Source organism: Hemiscyllium ocellatum, chromosome 3 (assembly GCF_020745735.1).
Source record: "Hemiscyllium ocellatum isolate sHemOce1 chromosome 3, sHemOce1.pat.X.cur, whole genome shotgun sequence".
NCBI lineage: Eukaryota > Metazoa > Chordata > Chondrichthyes > Orectolobiformes > Hemiscylliidae > Hemiscyllium > Hemiscyllium ocellatum.
The window spans coordinates 20,406,753-20,426,757 of NC_083403.1; the positions used below are offsets into that span (position 1 = coordinate 20,406,753).

The 20,005-nt window shown below is 41.5% G+C and overlaps 1 long non-coding RNA gene across 10 annotated transcripts in view; it reads right to left on the minus strand.

Annotated features, from left to right (window-relative positions):
* LOC132830941 (uncharacterized) overlaps nucleotides 1–20,005 on the minus strand; it is a 558,005-nt gene that overhangs the window by 224,097 nt on the left and 313,903 nt on the right. Inside the window, exons 6-7 of one of the 10 annotated variants that reach the window (XR_009646458.1) lie at nucleotides 15,536–15,574; nucleotides 9,735–9,831 (exon numbers count right to left, since the gene is read on the minus strand). The exons of the other annotated variants lie outside the window; for them this stretch is intronic. This is a non-coding gene — a long non-coding RNA (uncharacterized LOC132830941). Of the gene's footprint in view, nucleotides 1–9,734; nucleotides 9,832–15,535; nucleotides 15,575–20,005 lie in introns of those variants that run through there. 10 annotated transcript variants of the gene reach the window in all.

Below are 20,005 nucleotides of genomic sequence, written 5' to 3' on the forward strand. Positions count from 1 at the left end.
GGTCTGGCAGCATCCAAGGAGCAGGAGAATCAACGTTTCGGGCAAGAGCCCTTCATCAGGAATGAGACTTGTGAGCCAAGGGGGCTGAGAGATAAATGGGAAGGGGTGGGGTTGGGGGAAAGGTAGCTGAGAATGCGATAGGGAGATGAAGTTGGGGGTAATGGTGATAGGTCGGAGAGGAGGGTGGAGCAGATAGATGGGAAGGAAGATGAGCAGGAAGGATAGGTCATGAGGGTGGTGCCAAGTTGGAAGTTTGGAAGTGGGATAAGGTTGGGGGAGGGGAAATGAGGAAACTAGTGAAGTTTACATTTATGCCATGAGTCCTAGGCCCATCAATCTTCAGCTGCTTCATCAATGACCTTCCTTCTGTCATAAGGTCAGAAGTGGGCATGTTCGCCAATGATTACAGTGTCCAGAACCATTCGTGACTCCTCAGATACTGAAGCAGTCTGTGCTCAAATGCAACAAGATCTGGACAACATCCAGGCTGGGGCTGGCAAGTGGCAAGTAACATTCATGCCACACAAATGCCAGATAATGACCATCACCAATAAGAGACACACTAACCACCACCCTGTGACATTCAACAGTATTACCATCACTGAATTCCCCCACTGTAAACATCCTTGGGCTTGCCATTGACCCCCAGAAACTCAGCTGGACTCACCACATAAATACAGTGCCTATAAAAGCTGGTCAGAGACTAGGGATACTGCAGTGAGTAACTCACCTCCTGACACCCCAAAGTCTAACCACTATTAACAAGGCACAAGGAGTGTGATGGAATGCTTTCCATTTTCCTGGGTAGGTGCTGCTCCAACAATATCAAGAAGCTTGACATCATCCAGGATAAAGCAACCTGCTTGACTAGCACCACATCTACAAACACTCGATCCCTCTACCACTGGCGCTCAGTAGCAGCTGTGTGTTCTATCTACACGATGCACTGCAGAAATTCATCAAAAATCCTTAGGCAGCACCTTCCAAACCCACAACCACTTCCATCTAGAAGGACAAGGGCAGTAGAAACAAGGGAACACCACCACTTGCAAGTTTCCCTCCAAGCCACTCACCACCCTGACTTGGAAATATACCGCCATTTCTTCACAGTCATTGGGTCTGGAATTTCCTGCCTGCTGGCTGTGAATTGACCCACAATGCAAGTAGACTGCAGCAATTCAAGAAGGCAGCTCACCATCACATTCTCAAGGGCAAACAGAGATGGGCTTTCAATGCTGGCCAGCCAGTGATGCCCAAGTCCCATAAATGAATAAAAAGTTTAAGGTACACCTGGTATTCAAGCATGTAGATACTAGTTACTACCTCAGTCTAAAGCTAAGTATGCTTTATCCTGACTGTCAAAAATTCAAATCAAGTATTCCCCCTGTCACATCCTGTTAAATTACATCTTTTGACCTTTCTCTATTTGGTTACTAGCTGTCCCTAGTATGCCACTTGTTGGGCCTGGTAATATGGAGTGGACTAATTTCTGGTGCTGTACTTCTGCTATTAACAAGGCTTTCCATCTCAAAGAGTTTGATCATAATCATTTGCAACAAATAGTTTCATGCATCCGATATGGCACTTAGTCACTTGGCTATTGACGAAGCAGACAAGAGGAACTGATTCCTTTGTGAGAGTACTGTTGCATGCATCAGTACATATTCACGAAGTTTAATGCTTATGCAATCAATCACCATGTCATGACATGATGGTCCCAGGCCTGTGCACGCACAGTGGGAAAACATTAGAGACAGTGGCAGCAGACAGCTCAGCAGTTAGAAACTGGCCTTCAATGGTAACCGCTGTGTATCAGAATGTGAATCATCAGACAAAAAAAATCTTGCTGAAGTCTCCAGGAATGTAAACACATAAGATGTAGGAGCAGAAGCAGGCCAATCAGCCCATTGAGACTACCCCACTATTTGTGGCTGACAACAGATCTAATAATTCTTAGCTCCACTTCTAATTTTTTCCCCTAAAGCCCTAAATTCCTTTCCTGATTGTCCATCTCAGCTTCGAATACATTTAATGACACAGCCTCCACGGTCCTCTGCATAAAGAATTCCACAACGTCACTAACCAGAGAAAACTATCCTCCACCTCTCAGTCTTATTGGGTGACCCCTTACTCTGAGATGATGCCTGCTGCTTCTGAATTCAGCCAAAAGGGGAAAAAAATCTCCACATACATCCTCTCATTCCTCCCAACTCCAATGAGTACAGATCTGACATATTTAGCTTCTCCTCGGAAGACAACCCCTGCAAGCCCAGAAGTGACTGACAGAACCTTCCATGGATGGTCTTCAATGCAAGTATATGTTTCTTTAGATAGGGGGCCCAAACCTGTCGACAGTATTCCAGCTGTGGTCTGACTAGTGCCTTGTATAGTTCACATTGCATTCAAACCCATCCATAAAAATGCTCAGCATTTTGCCTTATAGTTCATAGGGAGCTGGGCTTGACAAGGCCTCTTTTTATGTGCTCATGTCTTTGCCTGGCTCCGTCTTTAATTTCAGGCTCGGCCCCTATCATCTGCAATTTAATTTGCACTTGCATTTAATGCGGATAATTGCCACTCTCTTTTTAAAAAGAAGGCTTTCCAATAGTACTGCAAATTACAATCAGCACCTTGGCTTTATTCAATTTTCAAACAAAGTTAAATGAAGATGGTTGGACTATGCAAACACTACAGTAGTGCCTGTTGCTGATACCACACTACATAGTGCCCCAGAGTTTGTACACGTATGGGCCATGGAAATTATATGTCAGTCTAGTGACTGGGTCTTTAATTTTGTCTAAATTTCAGGCACTGAGGTTAAGAACTGGCAGGGTAATCCAGGTAATCCGTGCACTATGAATTAAATCTGTGACCTTCTGGTCTGCATGGGTTGGAGTTTTTAATGCACCTTTCACAATCTAAGACAGATACAAAACCCCATTTACAACCAATGGAAGTGCTTTTGGAGTATAGTCAGTTACTGTAATGTAGGAAATGAGGCACCCAATTTATGCACAGGACAATCCCACAAACTGCACTGATATAAAATGGAGAATAAATGTCAGCTGGGATACCGGGGCCCTCTCTTGTTCTTCTACAAATAATACTGTAAGTATAGAAACAAAGGTTAGGAGCAGGAATAGGATGCTCAACCCCTCAGGCCTGTTTTATTATTCAATAAGATCACGGCTGATCGGATTACTCCACATTCAAGCTATCCATGAAAAGTTTTCATCCTCTTGCTTCTCAAGAATCTATTCACCTCTAGCTTAAAAAGATTCAAAGATCTTGCTTTCACTACCTTTTGAAGAAGAGCATTCCAAAGGTTCATGCCTCTCTGTTGGGAAAGATATTTCCTCATCTCGATCTTAAATGGGTGAACCTTATTGTTTAGCAGTGACCCCTGGTTCGAGATTCTTTCATCCACCGTCAAAACCTTATATATCGTGGTCAATTGCAATCAGAATTCCAGCGGACAGAAGCCTGGCCTGTCCAATCTCACCCATTCCAGATATTAATCTCAAACTTCTACAGAACTGTTTCTAATGCATTTGCACCTTTCTTTAAATGAGGAGACCAAGACTGTACACTGTGTTCTAAACGATGACTCACCAATGCCCAACATAACTGAAGCATAATCTACTTTCTTTTGTATTTAATCCCCTTTGGCCATATATGATAATATTCTATTCTATGTATCTTGCTGTATCAGCGTAACAACTTCTTGTAATTCAGGCAACTAACAAAACAAAAGACCTCTTCCAGCCCAGTTATACTCATTCCCACTCATTTCCATAGGATTGAAGATATAAAGCTTTGTGTACACGTATGGACAGACTAAAAAACCAGTTTCTTCCCAGCCTAGACCATAAGACATAGGAATGGAAGCAAGGTCATTCAGCTCATCGCGTCCACTCTGCCATTTAATCATTGGCTGATGGGTGTTTCAGTTCCACTTACCCGCACTCTCCCGTAGCCCTTAATTCCTTGCAAGATCAAGAATTTATCAATCTCTGCCTTGAAGACACCCAATGTCCCGGTCTCCACTCCACTACGTGGTACTGAATTCCACAGGTCCACCACTCTCTGGCTGAAAACATTAGAGGGGGTCCATTCTAAATTGACCCCCTCTAATGTTAAGGCTATGCCATCATCTCCCCGCCTAACGGAAACAACTTCCCAGCGTCCACCCTTTCTAAACCATGCATTTTTCTCATCGCTTAGAAATAGTCCATGCATGTATTCTTTTTTCCAAAGTGAAGACTTCGCATTTGCTCACGTTGAACTTCATCAGCCATTTCCTGGACCACTCTCCTAAACTGTCTAAATCTTTCTGCAGTCTCCCCACCTCCTTAGCACTACCTGCCTGTCCACCTAACTTCATATCATTGGTAAACTTCGCCAGAATGTCCCCAGTCCCTTCATCCGGATCATTAGTATATAAAGTGAACAGCTGCGACCCCAACACTGAACCCTGTGGGATCCCACTGGTCACTAGCTGCCATTTCGAAAAAGAACCTTTTATCCCAACTCTCTGCCTTCTGTCAGACAGCCAATCCTCAATCCATGCAGTAGCTCACCTTGAACACCATGGGCCCTCACCTTACTCAGCAGCCTCACATGAGGCCTTTTGGGAGTCTAGATAGACAACATTTACTGGGTTTCCCTGGTCTAACCTATTTGTTGCTTCCTCAAAAAATTCTAACAGGTTTGTCAGGCACAACCACCCCTTACTAAATACATGCGGACTTGTTCTAATCCAACCCTGCACTTTCAAGAATTTAGAAATCTCATCCTTAATGGCAGATTCTAGAATTTTACCTACAATCAAGGCTAGGCTAATCAGCCTATAACTTTCCATCTTTTGTCTTGATCCTTTCTTGAACAATGGGGTTACAACAGTGATTTTCCAATCATTTGGGACTTTCCCTGACCCCAGTGATTTTTGAAAGATCACAGTCAGCGCCTCCACTGTTTCCTCAGCCACCTCCCTCAGAACTCTAGGATGTAGCCCTGTTATCAGACTTCTGAATGGACATCTTTAATGTTAACATTGATCTCTCTCTGCACCTTCTCGGCAGCTGTAACATTGTATCCTACACTGTGTTCTGTTACTCTGATGCAGCTGCATAATACAATCGACCTGGAAAGCATGTAAGACAACACTTTTTACTGTACCTCAGTACACATGCTAGTAATAAATCAAAATAAATTAAATAAGCTGTTTCTCTAGCTACTTCTTTTAGGATCGTAGGACAACTGACTGGGGTAGTGCCCTGGAAACCAAGCCCCATTAATCCTGTTTTTGTCACAAACATTAATGATTTTGCAAGAAGTACACAAGATTCCCAGTTGACCCGATTTTCAGAGCCACATTAATAAAAAGCAAGTTCAGGTTTCTGTTCCAGACAAGATTCACTATTTATTGCAAATTATTACTCACTAGTTACAGGGAAAGAATTATAACTCATCAGTATACAATGTTATGAAATGCTAATTAAAAACTCTTTTATAAACGCCACCTTAAACATACAGACAGATGCATGGGCAGGGGAGGAAGCACATGGACAGAGGCAAGAAAGCTGAAAAGACAGTTCATAGTCTGTCCACAAATCCTGCTGAGTTGGGGGTTTGGTGACCCAAATATTTCATCCTGGGTTCCCTTTCCTAAATGCTCCTTCTGGTTTGCAAGAGGCACAGGGTGGCTGGTTCACTTATAAAATGTCCTATTTATCAACTAAAAGTTATAGCTTACAACAGCTGCTGAAGGAAAGATCAACTGGTTTTCTTCAGGTTTAAAGTGCATTTTGATTCGGAGTTGAACAAGATTAAATCTCCTGTGTTTTGCTCCCAGTTCCAAGCTGGTCAGCTATCTGAGAACTAATGAAAGGTTGCTGGCAAGACTTTGCCATCAGTAATTAGTCACTATCCATAGACGAACGACGTTTGGTCATCACCTAGCTGCGACTGTACACAGAACCCCTAGGCTCCAATTTGTGTGCAACACTTCAATTACTGCTTGTTCAAACAGTTGCCCTGGGTTACTTGCTTTCGAACCTTACAGCCTTCCTTTCAAAACACTGGTTCAAAACAGCTCTCATTTCAGTTCCACAAAGATACATTGCTTTTAGGATGAAATCCATCAGGGACAAAGCACTTGTCAGCCTGCTTCTCCCATAATGTGTTCACTATGATTTCTGTGGTGACTGTGATTTTCTTAAGTATCTACTTCCTATCCACTTTCTAATTTATAGCTAATTCTGGGATGTTGCTTACAGTCTCTACAGTAAAGACTGACATAATCTAGCTGCCCAATTAATCATCTCTATCTTTATTTTCCCAGATTTACCTTCTCCAGGATCAATGCTCATTTTGTTAATTCTTTTTCATAAACTACCGAAGAAATGCTAATGAACTATTCTTATATTTCTATCCAGCTTTCCCTCACTTTCTAAATTTTCCTCCTTATTAATCTTTCAGTCACAGCTTGTTTTTTCTAAAATATATCTGAGCCAATGTTCTGGCCTGCCACCCATCTTTGTACATTTACACACCTTATGTACATTTATATATCCAAAGAGACAGGTGGAAGCTTCATTTTAAGATCACTTATGAAAGCTTTTGTAAAGTCTTTCATTGCCACAAATGAAGTGTGGGCCTAGCTCATGTGTCCAAGTCTCTGGAGTGGGAATTAAACCTTTGACCTTCTAACTGAGAAACAAGAGTGCTACCAATTCAGTCGTAGGTGACACTGGCAGGTAAGTGATAGGAAGGCTTTAGGTCCTTCGAGTCACAGCGACCTGAGACACATGCTGGCTTCACTGGAAACAATAAGATCAGAAGTACTCAAGGGCAGCTCTACGGCGCTGGTCTTCTAGGGAGAAACTTTGGAGAAAGATGAAATACAAACACAAATTATTGTTTTGAACTTAAAATAGAAACAGAATATGCCTGTAATATTCAGTGTCCTTTCATAGCATTTTCTATTTGAGTGGAGCTCGGATGTAAACACTACAAAAAGGGAAGGAAGGAATTAACATAGCACCAGATTCAGAGACTCAGATACATTGTTGGTGACAGACAGAAAAAGGGCAGTGTTGGCATTGTCTGTAGAATATAAATTGGATGAAGGATGAAAAGATGGAGAATGGGGATGAAAGGAAGGAGGAGGAACAGAAGGATGAGAATGGGGAAAATTGTGAGGTGGAAATAAGGAGTAGATTATTATAATTATTAGACATTTAAGAGGGCATGAAATGATAATCTGAGCAGAAACAAATGTTGTGGGAACAAGCAAGACAATGGCACTGAGTTGCTTACGCAGAGAACCAATGCAGAAACAATCTTTCTGCACTGTAACAATTCTGTAAATTACGATCTTGTAAATCTCTCATTTACAAATCAATTCAATTAGCAAACAAAACAAATGAACAGTCAGTTAAAAAAAAACAATGTTTACAAGAAGTCCCAGTTGTAACATCAGGAAAAACATTCTGAGAAAACAAGGATCTGGAGACAGCAAGACGCTTGCACAGTGTTTTGCATAATGAATGTACATTTCCAAGATTCTTATCAGATTTTGCACCATCTTCATTAAGCAGCTGAGGCATAAGCAATTCGATTGCCTGGTTGGGATTGATCAGCTGCTAAGTCTCTTTCAGTGGACATTATCCTAAATGAACGGCACTGATTAATAAACATTAATTTGGACAGCTCAGTACTTACAGCAGTTCAAATCTGTGCCAGTTGCTGGCAGCTCTTACAGTTTCAGTTGTAAGTATTGTTCAACTATGTAAATTTACTACGTCTCCACAAAAATTGCTGATTGAGTGCTTGTGTTTACATGGTGACAATGGCTGTTTTGTCAAAAGTGCCAGCAGAAAATCAACAGGTCATTAGATTATTGTTATCTTTGTCACTGAATCTTTGAGCAGGCTGCCAATGTCGACATAATGCATGGAAATTGAATCCCTTGAGTTTTATACAGCAGCAGAGCCCTACAGTAACACAGTGGGAAATTGGACCCCGCCAATACATGGGTGTTCAACCTCTTCTATTTTGTGTAATGTTATGCCAGTCAGTCTTCTTGGGAACTAAATATTAATGCAGCTTTTATTAAATGTACAAAATAAATTGTATAATAATCTAAAGTTAGACTGCAGACTTGCAGTGGTCCTGGATTTATACACTGGGCACTTGGACTGTTGGCAGGTTCCTGGGTCAAAATCCTGGAACACGCTAATAAAATTGTGGCTAAACTTACATGACAACAGTTTACAATTATACACATTTCTCTACATGTTAAAATGTTGTTTGGTGGTACAGGACTTTATTGCTAAAAAATAAACCCAGATTTTGATGAACCTTTGCATCTTTCGCTCATCAATTCACAAGAAATACCAAAGTAAAAGGAAAATAAGACTTTTACAGTACGAGAGGAGAGTGATGATTAGACAATAAGTGGATCATGACTGTTAGTGAAATTGTAATAGAGATTGCACAAGAGAGATGATGACTGACAGTTAATTGCTGAGCTTTAAGTCTGAAATTAAGCAGGTCGACTCTGATTAGTCAAGGCATTAACCTGAGAAATGAGCCAGACAATTAATTTCACCTATTTTAGAGTCTAAACAAATAAAGGATATACACATATTCTTCGTCTGCAAAGAACATTACCCTGTACTGATATGTAGTTTCTAGGATGTGTAGAGGCACCAGAATGAAAGCCTGACTGACAATCCAAAATGAGATGGGTTATGATGCCAGCTGATGTTATTACTGGGCAGGTCAGATCCAAACTGAAACCTGGCTTGATTGATCATTATTCTTTCTTTTATTATTTAACCAGACAGGTTTTCACTGAAACCCAAACTTGCAATACTGCAGATGTAATTTTAACAATAAATGTAAGACTATATTGCAAAAGAAATGATAAAACAGGATAAACCTAGCTATTTACATAAAACACAATGAGAAAGATTTTGAAAACTGTAAAAATACAATCCTATCTATCCTATTACCATCATTTTACAGTAGTCTAACCAGAGAATGCCTACTTATCTATAAGTTTAACTTAACTGCTTATTTTAATTCCATGTCTTAAGAGTTTGGCAGCCTCTTCTTTGTTTAGTCACAACTGAGCTTAGATTTTCTCAGCTTCAAATGGTCCGACCTGAGTCTTCTCAAACACTTCTACTTTGGAGAGCTAATATCTTCACACTGAAGGAACCTTTTTTCTTAACCTTTCCGAACCAAGTTCTTTTTCTAGGAGAATCTGTTTCATATATCTATCATCAACAAAGATTGCTGTGAACTGAAATCAAATGTTTTCCTCGATGCAAAAATAACCTTGATCCCTCTAAACTGAAAGCAAACCAGTAAGTCTCAATGTTTACTCTATCTGTTCATAGATTTTCCTAATGCAAACCTCAGCGGCTCTCTCCCTCACACTGGTGTTAAAAAAAAGGTTCCAGAAATATTAACAACTTAATCTCACATACAGGCCAAAGTCTAGATACCAGTGGTTTAAAATCCAATCAGCAAAATATATTAATCTCGTACTCAACATCACAGTTGTCAGCGTAATTATTCACAGAGCATTATTTAGCAAAATCTTTACAGTAGTTTCTCCGTACTTGCAGGGGGATACGTTCCAACTCGTACTGCACAAACTTGAAACCACGGATAGGAGAGAACCCATTCATTTAAATGGGAAACTTACCTTCCAGGCAGCCTCCTGGCTCTGAAATGTTTCCTATAGTACATTCAGGCTGTGGTAAACGGCGGGTAACTGAAACCGCGGAAAACGATTCCGTGGATATGGCTGTCAACCTGTAATGGCAAAATCGCACCTAATGTTGGATACAGTGTTTTTTTTGAGTTTTGCAAAGGATGCTGAAAATGTGTTGCTGGTTAAAGCACAGCAGGTTAGGCAGCATCCAAGGAATAGGAAATTCGACGTTTCGGGCATAAGCCCTTCATCAGGAATGAGGAGAGGGTGCCAGGCAGGTTAAGATAAAAAGGTAGGGAGGAGGGACTTGGGGGAGAGGCGAAAGAGTTTCTGTGCAGAGGAGATGACCTGGGGGGTGCAGTGAGAGAGAGACTCACTGAAATCCTTGTAGAGGGAGGAAGAGTGCTTCTTCAAGGAAGGCATCCTTGCAAGAGGATTCGCAGTATCTTCGGGTAAAAATTGAGGTCTGCAGATGCTGGAGATCTGTGTGGTCAGCACCCTTCTTGTTGCAAACTGCAAAAGGGACACGCCGTTTGATACAATGGGCCAGTCTTTAGGATGCATGGCCTCCATATCTAGCATCAGACCAGAATTGAAATTTATACGCCATATTACTCATTTGTGTAATTGGCATAATGTTTTATTGGCATGATTGCAGCTTCCAAAAATGTCCCAACATGTATCACAGGAGTATTATCAAACAAACTTGAGACAGTCACATAAAGAGGCCTGAAGGCCAATGACGATTAGCTTGGTTAGAGGTGGGGATTCAGGATAATTTTAAAAGGCAAAAAAAAGAGAGCTAAAGACACAGAGTGAGGTTTCTAGAGGGAAATTCAGAGCTTGCAGTCTTAGCAGCTGGAGGTGTAGCTGCTTATGGTTGAGAAATTAAAATCAGGGATGGTCAAGGGGCCAGAATTAGCGTAACACAGATACTTAAGAGGACTGTAAGGCTGCAAAATGCAACAGTAATGGAGAGACAGATGCAATGGTTTAAGAGCAAAATACACCATTGCTGCACAGTTGAAGGAAACTACTAACAGACAATAACAGTTAGTAGCAATGAGGAATTTGCAACAGCAACAGTATGTGATGGATGGCAGTTATAGGAAGTGGGTGGGTGGGGGGTGGGGGGAGAGGGGGAAGTCTCAGATACAGTCACATAGATGGGTTAACTCCAGGAAAGTTAAGAAAGGTAGGCACCTAGTGCAGGTGTGTTCTGTGGCTATACCAATTTCAAACAGGTATGCTGTTTTGGAAAATGTAGGGGGTGATGAATTCTCAGGGGAACATAGAACGAACAGCCAAGTTTCTGGTATTGAGGCTGGCTCTAATGCAACGAGGGGAGCATCGGATTCCAAGAGATCAATTGTGTTAGGGGATTCTCTAGTCCGAGGTACAGACAGACGTTTCTGTGGCCAGTAGTGAAAAAGCAGAATAGTGTGTGGTGCCAGGACCAAGGATGTCTGAGAGAGGGTGCAGAATATTCTCACGGGGAAAAGGGGCCAGCAAGAGGTCATTGTCCACATTGGAAGGGAAAAGGTTGAGATTCTGAAGGGTGATTACAGAGAGTTAGGCAGAAATTTAAAAAGGAGGTCCTCAAGAGTAGTAATCTCTGGAATACTCCTGGTGCTACGAGCTAGTGAGGGCAGGAATAGGAGGATAGAGCAGATGAATGCTGGTGTATGGGAGAAGGATTCACATTTTTGGATCAGTGGAATCTCTTTCGGGGTAGAAGTGACCTGGACAAGAAGGACAGATTGCACCTAAATTGGAAGGGGACTAATGTACTGGCACGGAAATTTGCTAGAGCTGCTCGGGAGGATGTAAGCTAGTGAGGTGGGGGGGGGGGGGGGCGGTTGGACCCAGGGAGATAGTGAGGAAAGAGATCAATCTGAGACTGATACAGTTGAGAACAGAAGCGAGTCAAACAGTCAAGGCAGGCAGGGACAAGATAGGACTAATAAATTATACTGCAGTTATTTCAATGCAAGGGGCCTAACTGGGAAGGCAGATGAACTCAGGGCATGATGAGGAACATGGGACTGGGATATCATAGCAATTACAGAAACTCAGCTCAGGGATGGACAGGACTGGCAGCTTAATGTTCCAAGATACAAATGCTACAGGAAGGATACAAATGGAGGCAAGAGAAGAGGGGGGAGTGGTGTTTTTGAAAGGGATAGCATTACAGCTGTGCTGAGGGAGGATATTATTGGAAATACATTGAGGGAAGTTATTTGGGTGGAACTGAGAAATAAGAAAGGGATGAATACCTTATTGGGATTGTATTATAGACCCCCTAATAGTCAGAGGGAAATTGAGAGACAAACTTGTAAGGAGATCTCAGCTATCTGTAAGAGTAATAGGGTGGTTATGGTAGAGGATTTGAACTTTCCAAATATAGACTGGGACTGCCATAGTGTTAAGGGTTTAGATGGAGAGGAATTTGTTAATTGTGTACAAGAAAATTTTCTGATTCAGTATGTGGATGTACCTACTAGAGAAGGTGCAAAACTTGACCTACTCTTGGGAAATAAGGCAGGGCAGGTGACTAGGTTTCAGTGAGGGAGCACTTTGGGGCCAGCGACCATAATTCTATTAGATTAAAATAGCGATGGAAAAGGAGAGACCAGATCTAAAATTTGAAGTTCTAAACTGGAGAAAGGCCAATTTTGATAGTATTAGGCAAAAACTTTCAAAAGCTGATTGGGAGCAGATGTTCACAGGTAAAGGGATGGCTGGAAAATGGGAAGCCTTCAGGAATGATATAACGAGAATCCAGAGAAAGTATATTCCTGTCAGGGTGAAAGGGAAGGCTGATAGGTATAGGGAGTGCTGGATGACTAAAGAAATTGAGGGTTTGGTTAAGAAAAAGAAGGAAGCATACATAAGGTATAGACAGGATAGATCAAGTGAATACTTAGGAAAGTATAAAAGGCAGTAGGAGTATACTTAAGAGGGAAATCAAGAGGGCAAAAAGGGGACATGAGATAGCTTTGGCAAATAGAATTAAGGAGAATCCAAAGAGTGTTTACAAATACATTAAGGACAAAAGGGTAACTAGGGAGAGAATAGGACCCCTCGAAGATCAGCAAGGCAGTCTCTGTGTGGAGCCACAGAAAATCGGGGAGATACTAAACGAGTATTTTGCATCAGTATTTACTGGAAAAGGATATGGAAGATATAGAAAGTAGCGAAATAGACAGTGATATTTTGCAAAATGTCCATATTACAGAGGAGGAAATGCTGGATGTCTCGAAATGCATAAAGGTGGATAAGTCCCTAGGACCTGATCAAGTGTACCCTAGAACTCTGTGGGAAGCTAGAGAAGTGATTGTTTGGCCTCTTGCTGAGATATTTGTATCATCGATAGTCACAGGTGAGGTGCCGGAAGACTGGAGGTTGGCTAATGTCGTGCCACTGTTTAAGAAGGGTTGTAAGGACAAGCCAGGGAACTATAGATCAGTGATCCTGACGTTGGTGGTGGGCATGTTGTTGGAGGGAATCCTGAAGAAGGACAGAATGTACATGGATTTGGAAAGGCAAGGACTGATTGGAGACAGTCAACATGGCTTTGTGAGTGGGAAATCATGTCTCACAAACTTGATTGAGTTTTTGAAGAGTAACAAAGAGGATTGATGAGGGCAGAGCGGTAGATGTGATCTATATGGACTTTAGTAAGGCGTACAACAAGGTTACCCATGGGAGACTGATCAGCAAGATTAGATCTCACAGAATACATGGAAGACTAGCCATTTGGATACAGAACTGGCTCAAAGGTAGAAGACAGAGGGTGGTGGTGGAGGGTTGTTTTTCAGACTGGAGGCCTGTGACCAGTGGAGTGCCACAAGGATCGGTGCTAGGTCCACTACTTTTTGTCATTTGCATAAATGATTTGGACGTGAGCATAAGAGGTACAGTTAGGAAGTTTGCAGATGACACCAAAATTGGAGGTGTAGTGGACAGTGAAGAAGGTTACATCAGATTACAACAGGATCTTGACCAGATGGGCCAATGGGCTGAGAAGTGGCAGATGGAGTTTAATTCAGATAAATGTGAGGTGCTGCCTTTTGAGAAAGCAAATCTTAGCAAGACTTATACACTTAATGATAAGGTCCTAGGGAGTGTGGCTGAACAAAGAGACCTTGGAGTGCAGGTTTATAGCTTCTTGAAAGTGGAGTCTCAGGTAGATAGGATAGTGAAGAAGGTGCTTGGTATGCTTTCCTTTATTGGTCAGAGTATTGAGTACAGGAGTTGAGAGGTCATGTTGCAGCTGTACATTGGTTAGACAACTGTTGGAATATTGTGTGCAATTCTGGTCTCCTTCCTATCAGAAAGATGTTGTGAAACTTGAAAGGGTTCAAAAAAGATTTACGAGATGTCGCCAGGGCTGGAGGATTTGAGCTATAAGGAGAGGCTGAAGAGGCTGGGGCTGTTTTCCCTGGAGTTTCGGAGGCTAAGGGGTGACCTTATAGAGGTTTACAAGATCACGAGGGACATGGATAGGATAAATAGACAAAAAGTCTTTTCCCTGGGATGGGGGAGTCCAGATTAGAGGACATAGGTTTAGGGTGAGAGGGGAAAGATATAAAAGAGACCTAAGGGGCAACGTTTTCACACAGAGGGTGGTACGTGTATGGAATGAGCTGCCAGAAGAAGTGGTGGAGGCTGGTACAATTGCAACATTTAAGAGGCATTTGGATGGGTATATGAATAGGAAGAGTTTGGAGGGATATGGGCCGGGTGCTGGCAGGTGGGAGTAGATTGGGTTGGGATATCTGATCGGCATGGACGGGTTGGACCAAAGGGTCTGTTTCCGTGCTGAACATCTCTCTGACTCTATGACTCGAAATACTGATTTTGCCAATAGTATTCACATTCTGAGAATGAACAAAAAGATAAGATTGAGAGGCATTTCAAAAGACTGGCATCCTTTTAGAATACAGAGTCTTTGAACTCTCCAGCTGAAACACAGCAGTGAGCACAAAAATTAGTCATAATGCAACTTAAATCTTGACAGCAGCAGCACTGCTATGATAATAACCTCAAGACTATATTAGCCATTTTTTAAAAATCACTTCAAGTGTATTATTTTGACTCAGTCTTTTCTTTATACAATACTGAATGGACTCACAACTGCTTAACGTTCACCTGTACCTGTGTTTTTGTTTTGCCGCTGTTTACCTAAAATTTACATGTCCATGCTACTTAACTACTTGATCTCTCTGTATTGCTCGCTAAACAAAGCTTTTCACTGTGCCTCAGTACACGTGACAATAAATTCAATTCAATATTTTCTCTATTTATACCTTGTTCACCAATTTCCATTATATCCCTATCAACCAACCATGTATTTTCTGCATGACATCCACCTATCTTGATTATGCATATTCTTTGAAAGAGTTTTGAATTGTATTGCTCCCCAGTTAATTGTTAACCTCAGTTCCTCTGAAAGATGAAACTAACACACATGACTGCCAAAGATTTCTTGCTATCGTGTACTGCAGGCTGTCAGAGATGATAGTATAGCATTTGGCACTAATCAAGAAGGATCACATACTGGAAGTTGTCCAGAATCCTGGTCCCACCAACATAGCCCATTGCTTTCAGAAAGAAGGCAAAGCAAAAAAGGCGAATCTAGCCAGGTTGTCAGCTGGGTTATCTTCAAGACCAATGTAAATGTGTCAGCTTTCTTCAACATGAGAACAGATGATTTAGTCAGCATAATTTCAAACGGTAACAAAGTGGTTACTTTACTAGGCCAGTTTATCAGAAATTGGTACCACGGAGCTTCAGACTTACCTCCAAGGCAATTGGAGATTTTAAGGACAGCCAATATATCTGGGAAAAAAAAGACAGATCAGTAAAGATGGCCACAAAAGTGTTGGATGCTCACCAAAGCACAAACGGTTAGGTAATGCCTTTCTGGAGAGAAAACCTGTCTTCCTCATCAAGCCTGGCCTAATGTGACTCCCACAGCAATGTGGTTGATTCTCAATAAGCCACTCAGTTGCATTAAAAGTCCAAGAGGAATGTATCAGGTGGACAATCTCTTATTGATCTAAACACCAGACTTGACAGACACATCCTGCTGAATGAAAATAAATGGTTTGGTTGATGGGATATAAATAGAGAAATGCTACAAAAAGAAAGGTCTGAGCCAAATTAAAAGTCCTGATTTGCCAACATCTGGGGATGAAGATTGCAGGAACTGTCCCAAATATTCTACTTATTCTACAGAACCTTCCAAATCAAAAACAAAGTCAGAATTCACACAACACCAGGTTCTACAGCCAGAGTCACAGATGTACAGCACAGAAACAGACCCTGCGGTCCAACTCATCCATCCTGACCAGATGTTCAAAATTACTCTCATCCCATTTGCCAGCACTTGGCCCATAACCCTCTAAACACTTACTGTTTATATACCCATCCAGATGCCTTTTAAAGCTTGTAATTTACCAGTCTCCACCGCTTCCTCTGGCAGCTCATTCTATAAACACACCATTCTGTGTGATAACATTGCCCCTTAGGCCCCTTTTATATCTTTCCCCTTTCAGCCAAAATCTATGCCCTCTCATTCTGGACTCTCCCAACCCAGGGAAATAACCTTGTCTATTCATCCTATGAAATAACCTTGTCTATGCATGCCCTACATGACTTTATAAACTTCTATTAGGTCACCCCTCAGCCTCCGATGCTCCAGCCTAATCGGTCTCTCACTACAGCCGAAATCCTCCAGCTCAACCCTGGCAATATCCTTGCACATTTTTTCTGAACCTTTTCAAGTTTCACAACATCTTTCCGATAGGAAGGAGACTAGAATTGCACACAATATTCCAAAACTGGCCTAACCATTGCCCTGTGCAACTAGTCCTATACTCAATATTCTGACCAATAAAGGAAAGCATACCAAATGCCTTCTTCACTATCCTATCTACCTGCAATGCCACTTTCAAGGAACTATGAACCTGCACTCCAAGGTCTCTGTTCAGAAACGGTCTCGAGGAACTTTACCATTAAGTGTACAAGTCCTGCTCTGATTTGCTTTTCCAAAATGCAGCACCTCGCATTTATCAAAATTAAACCCCATCCGCCAGCCCTCAGCTCATTGGCCCATCTGATCAAGATCCTGTTGTAATCTGAGGTAACCCTCTTTGTTGCCCACTACACCTCCAATTTTGGTGTCATCTACAAACCTACTAACTATACCTCCTATGTTCACATCCAAATCATTGATATAAATGACGAAAAGTAGTGGACCCAGCACTGATCCTTGTGGCACTCCACTGATCACAGGATTCCAGTCAGAAAAGCAATCCTCCACTTCTACCTCCTCTTCTATATTCGAGTTAGTTCTGTATCCAAATGGCGAGATCTCCCTGTATTCCATGAGATCTAACCTTGCTAACCGGCCTCCCATGGGGAACCTTGTCAAACGCCTTACTGAAGTCCATACAGACCACATCTACTGATCTGCCCTCATCAATCCTTTTTGTTAATCCTTCAAAAAACTCAATCAAGTTTGAAAGACATGACCTCCCACACACAAAGCTATATTGACTATCCCTAATCAGTCCTTGCCTTTCCAAATCCTTGTACATCCTGTCCCTCCAACAACTTGCCAACCACCGACATCGGACTCACTGGTCTCTAGTTCCCTGGCTTTTCCTTACCACCTTTCTTTAGTGGGACCAGGTTTAATTAATTAAAATCACAAGCTTTCGGAGCACTGCTCCTTCCTCCAGTGAAGTTAAGAGGGGCAAACAGACACACCATTTATGGGCGAAGAGAAATCAGAGTTAACATTTTGGGTCCAATGCCCTTTCCTTAGAATTGTGCTGAAGAAAAAGCTCTGAAAAGTGTCACCAGACCCGAAACATTAACTCTGATTCTCTCCACAGATGCTGACAGACCTGCTGAGTTTTTCCACTATTTTCTGTTTTTGTTTGATTTACAGCATCTGCAGTTCATTCAGTTTTTACTTAAAATTATTGATTTCGATATTGACACCTGAATACAAATTTTGGTAAATACCCTGTCAAACACTAGGAGTGACAACAAATGTAATGATGGTGAACAGTAAGACAAATGAGAACAGATATCCTATCGGAGACAACAGCAGCACTTGAAGTGAGCATGCCTGGAAGGGAGGCAGCAGTGAGTTAAACACTAAAATGAAACCAAAGATGATGGATAATGAGAATCTGAAACAAAAACAGAAATTGCTGAAGTAACTCTGTAGGATCTGGCAGCCATGTATCTACATGTTGTCCCCTACAAAATGAGCAGGATGAGGGAAATCACCACCTGCAAATACCACACCAAGTTACACACCATCTTGGCTTGGAGTTATTTCACTGTTTCCACTACATCAAATTCCTGGAAATCTCTCCATAACAGATGCGTGAGTGTACCTACATCGCAAGGACTGCAGGGTTGAAGGTAGCAACTCATCACCATGTTTCTCAAGTACAATTCGGGACAGGCAATAAAATACCAGCTTTAGCCAGCAATACCAACATTCCATGAATAAAATAAAAATCTCATGCATTGCTGTCTGTGGGGTCTTCTTGTACATAAATTGTTTCTGTGTGTCCATCATTATAACAGTGACTATATTTCAAAGGTACTTATCAGCGTGTTGGAACATTCTCAGGTGTTATATAATGCAGATTACAAAGGTGATCCTTGTAAATTTGAAGAAAACTTAAGAAAAGTTTCAATTGCATTATAAATTAATTAAACGATCTTAATCTGTTTATACATATGGTTTATGAATGTGAATTACATTAATTTTGCTAAAAAGGACTTTGCTAGCTTTATTATTCAAAATTCAAGGAACAGACACCTCATAACGGGGATACAAACACTAAGCGAAATTGTCACTGCTATTATAGGTACAAAATGTACATTATGGAACCCGATGGTAAAGAGGCAAGGAAGAACATAGCCAAAATCACTGACTCTTATAGACTCTCTGAAAATATTGTTCAATTAGTCCCAATTCTCTTATCATTTACCACACCTCCAAAATTACCTGCTTTTCAAACATTAATCCAATTCCTTGCTAAAAGTGATTGTTGAAACCATTTGAACCTTCAGGAGGCGCAATCCAGATCACAATAACGCTTCATGACAGTATCTGTAGAATTATTTAGTGAGACAGTTTTGCTGTAATAAGTGATAGTCTATAGTGCATGCTGTTGCAGCCAATGCCCTGCATGATGGTGAAGATGTGCCCACCATTGTTGAACAAGATGAACTCCCAAGGGGTGGAGCTCACGGCACCAGGAATTGTTTACACCAGGAATTTTCATGTGTTTGCTCTCCAGTCGGTGAAAGGTGGTTGACATAGAGAGGTTACACATAAGAATGCAGAGAAATTGAACACTTCATAAAAAAACAGGCATGTGTTAATTGCTGAAATATTCTATTCTACTTATAGGAGTAGGTTTAGTAAATGCGATTAATTTTTAAAAAATCCTTTTAAGGAATTTTGACTGCCTGAGTCAGTCCTTACATGCAATATGAAAAGCTTCAAATTCACAAATGTCATTGCAGCAGTTAAAAATACAAGCTCAACCCTATCAATCAAGAAATTATTAGGATTTAATCCCCACACCGAACGGACTTTGCCAATTTCAGAAAAGATGGCAGATGAAGAATGGATTTCTACATCTCTTAAATGGTCAAATGATTCTATTATTCCTTTGGGAAATCATTCCACCAAGGATGTTGGCAAGAACAGAGACTGTCATCTGGATAAAGTGGGATGACAGCGGCAATATCTTCCAGCACTCATTGTCCAGGTTTCTGACGCAAGTGACCATTTCATGGAGCAGTCAATGATCAATGCATCAAAAAACCATGCTCGTCGTGTGTCATTGACTGCTTTCAGAACAGGATGAGCTATGTCAGAAAGGCAATTTGCAAATGACAACACTTATCAACATTTAAAACATTTCAGTCACAGGATGTGGGCAAGGGTGACAAGGTCAGCATTTACTGCCCATTCATAGCTGCTCTGGTTGACTAACCGTGGGGTATTGGTGGGAGGAGGGTGTGGGGGCACAAATGTCCTCATTCTTTGCGGCATTTTATAAAGAAGCTTGCTAGATCACCTCATCTAAGAATTGTCCCACTTGAATCACATACAGGTTAGCCTAGGTAAGGATAGCAGTATTCTTTCTCTAAGAAACCTCAATGAACAATTATGAATCCATGACCACTTCCATCCAGAAGGACAAGGCAGCAGGCAATGGGAACTAC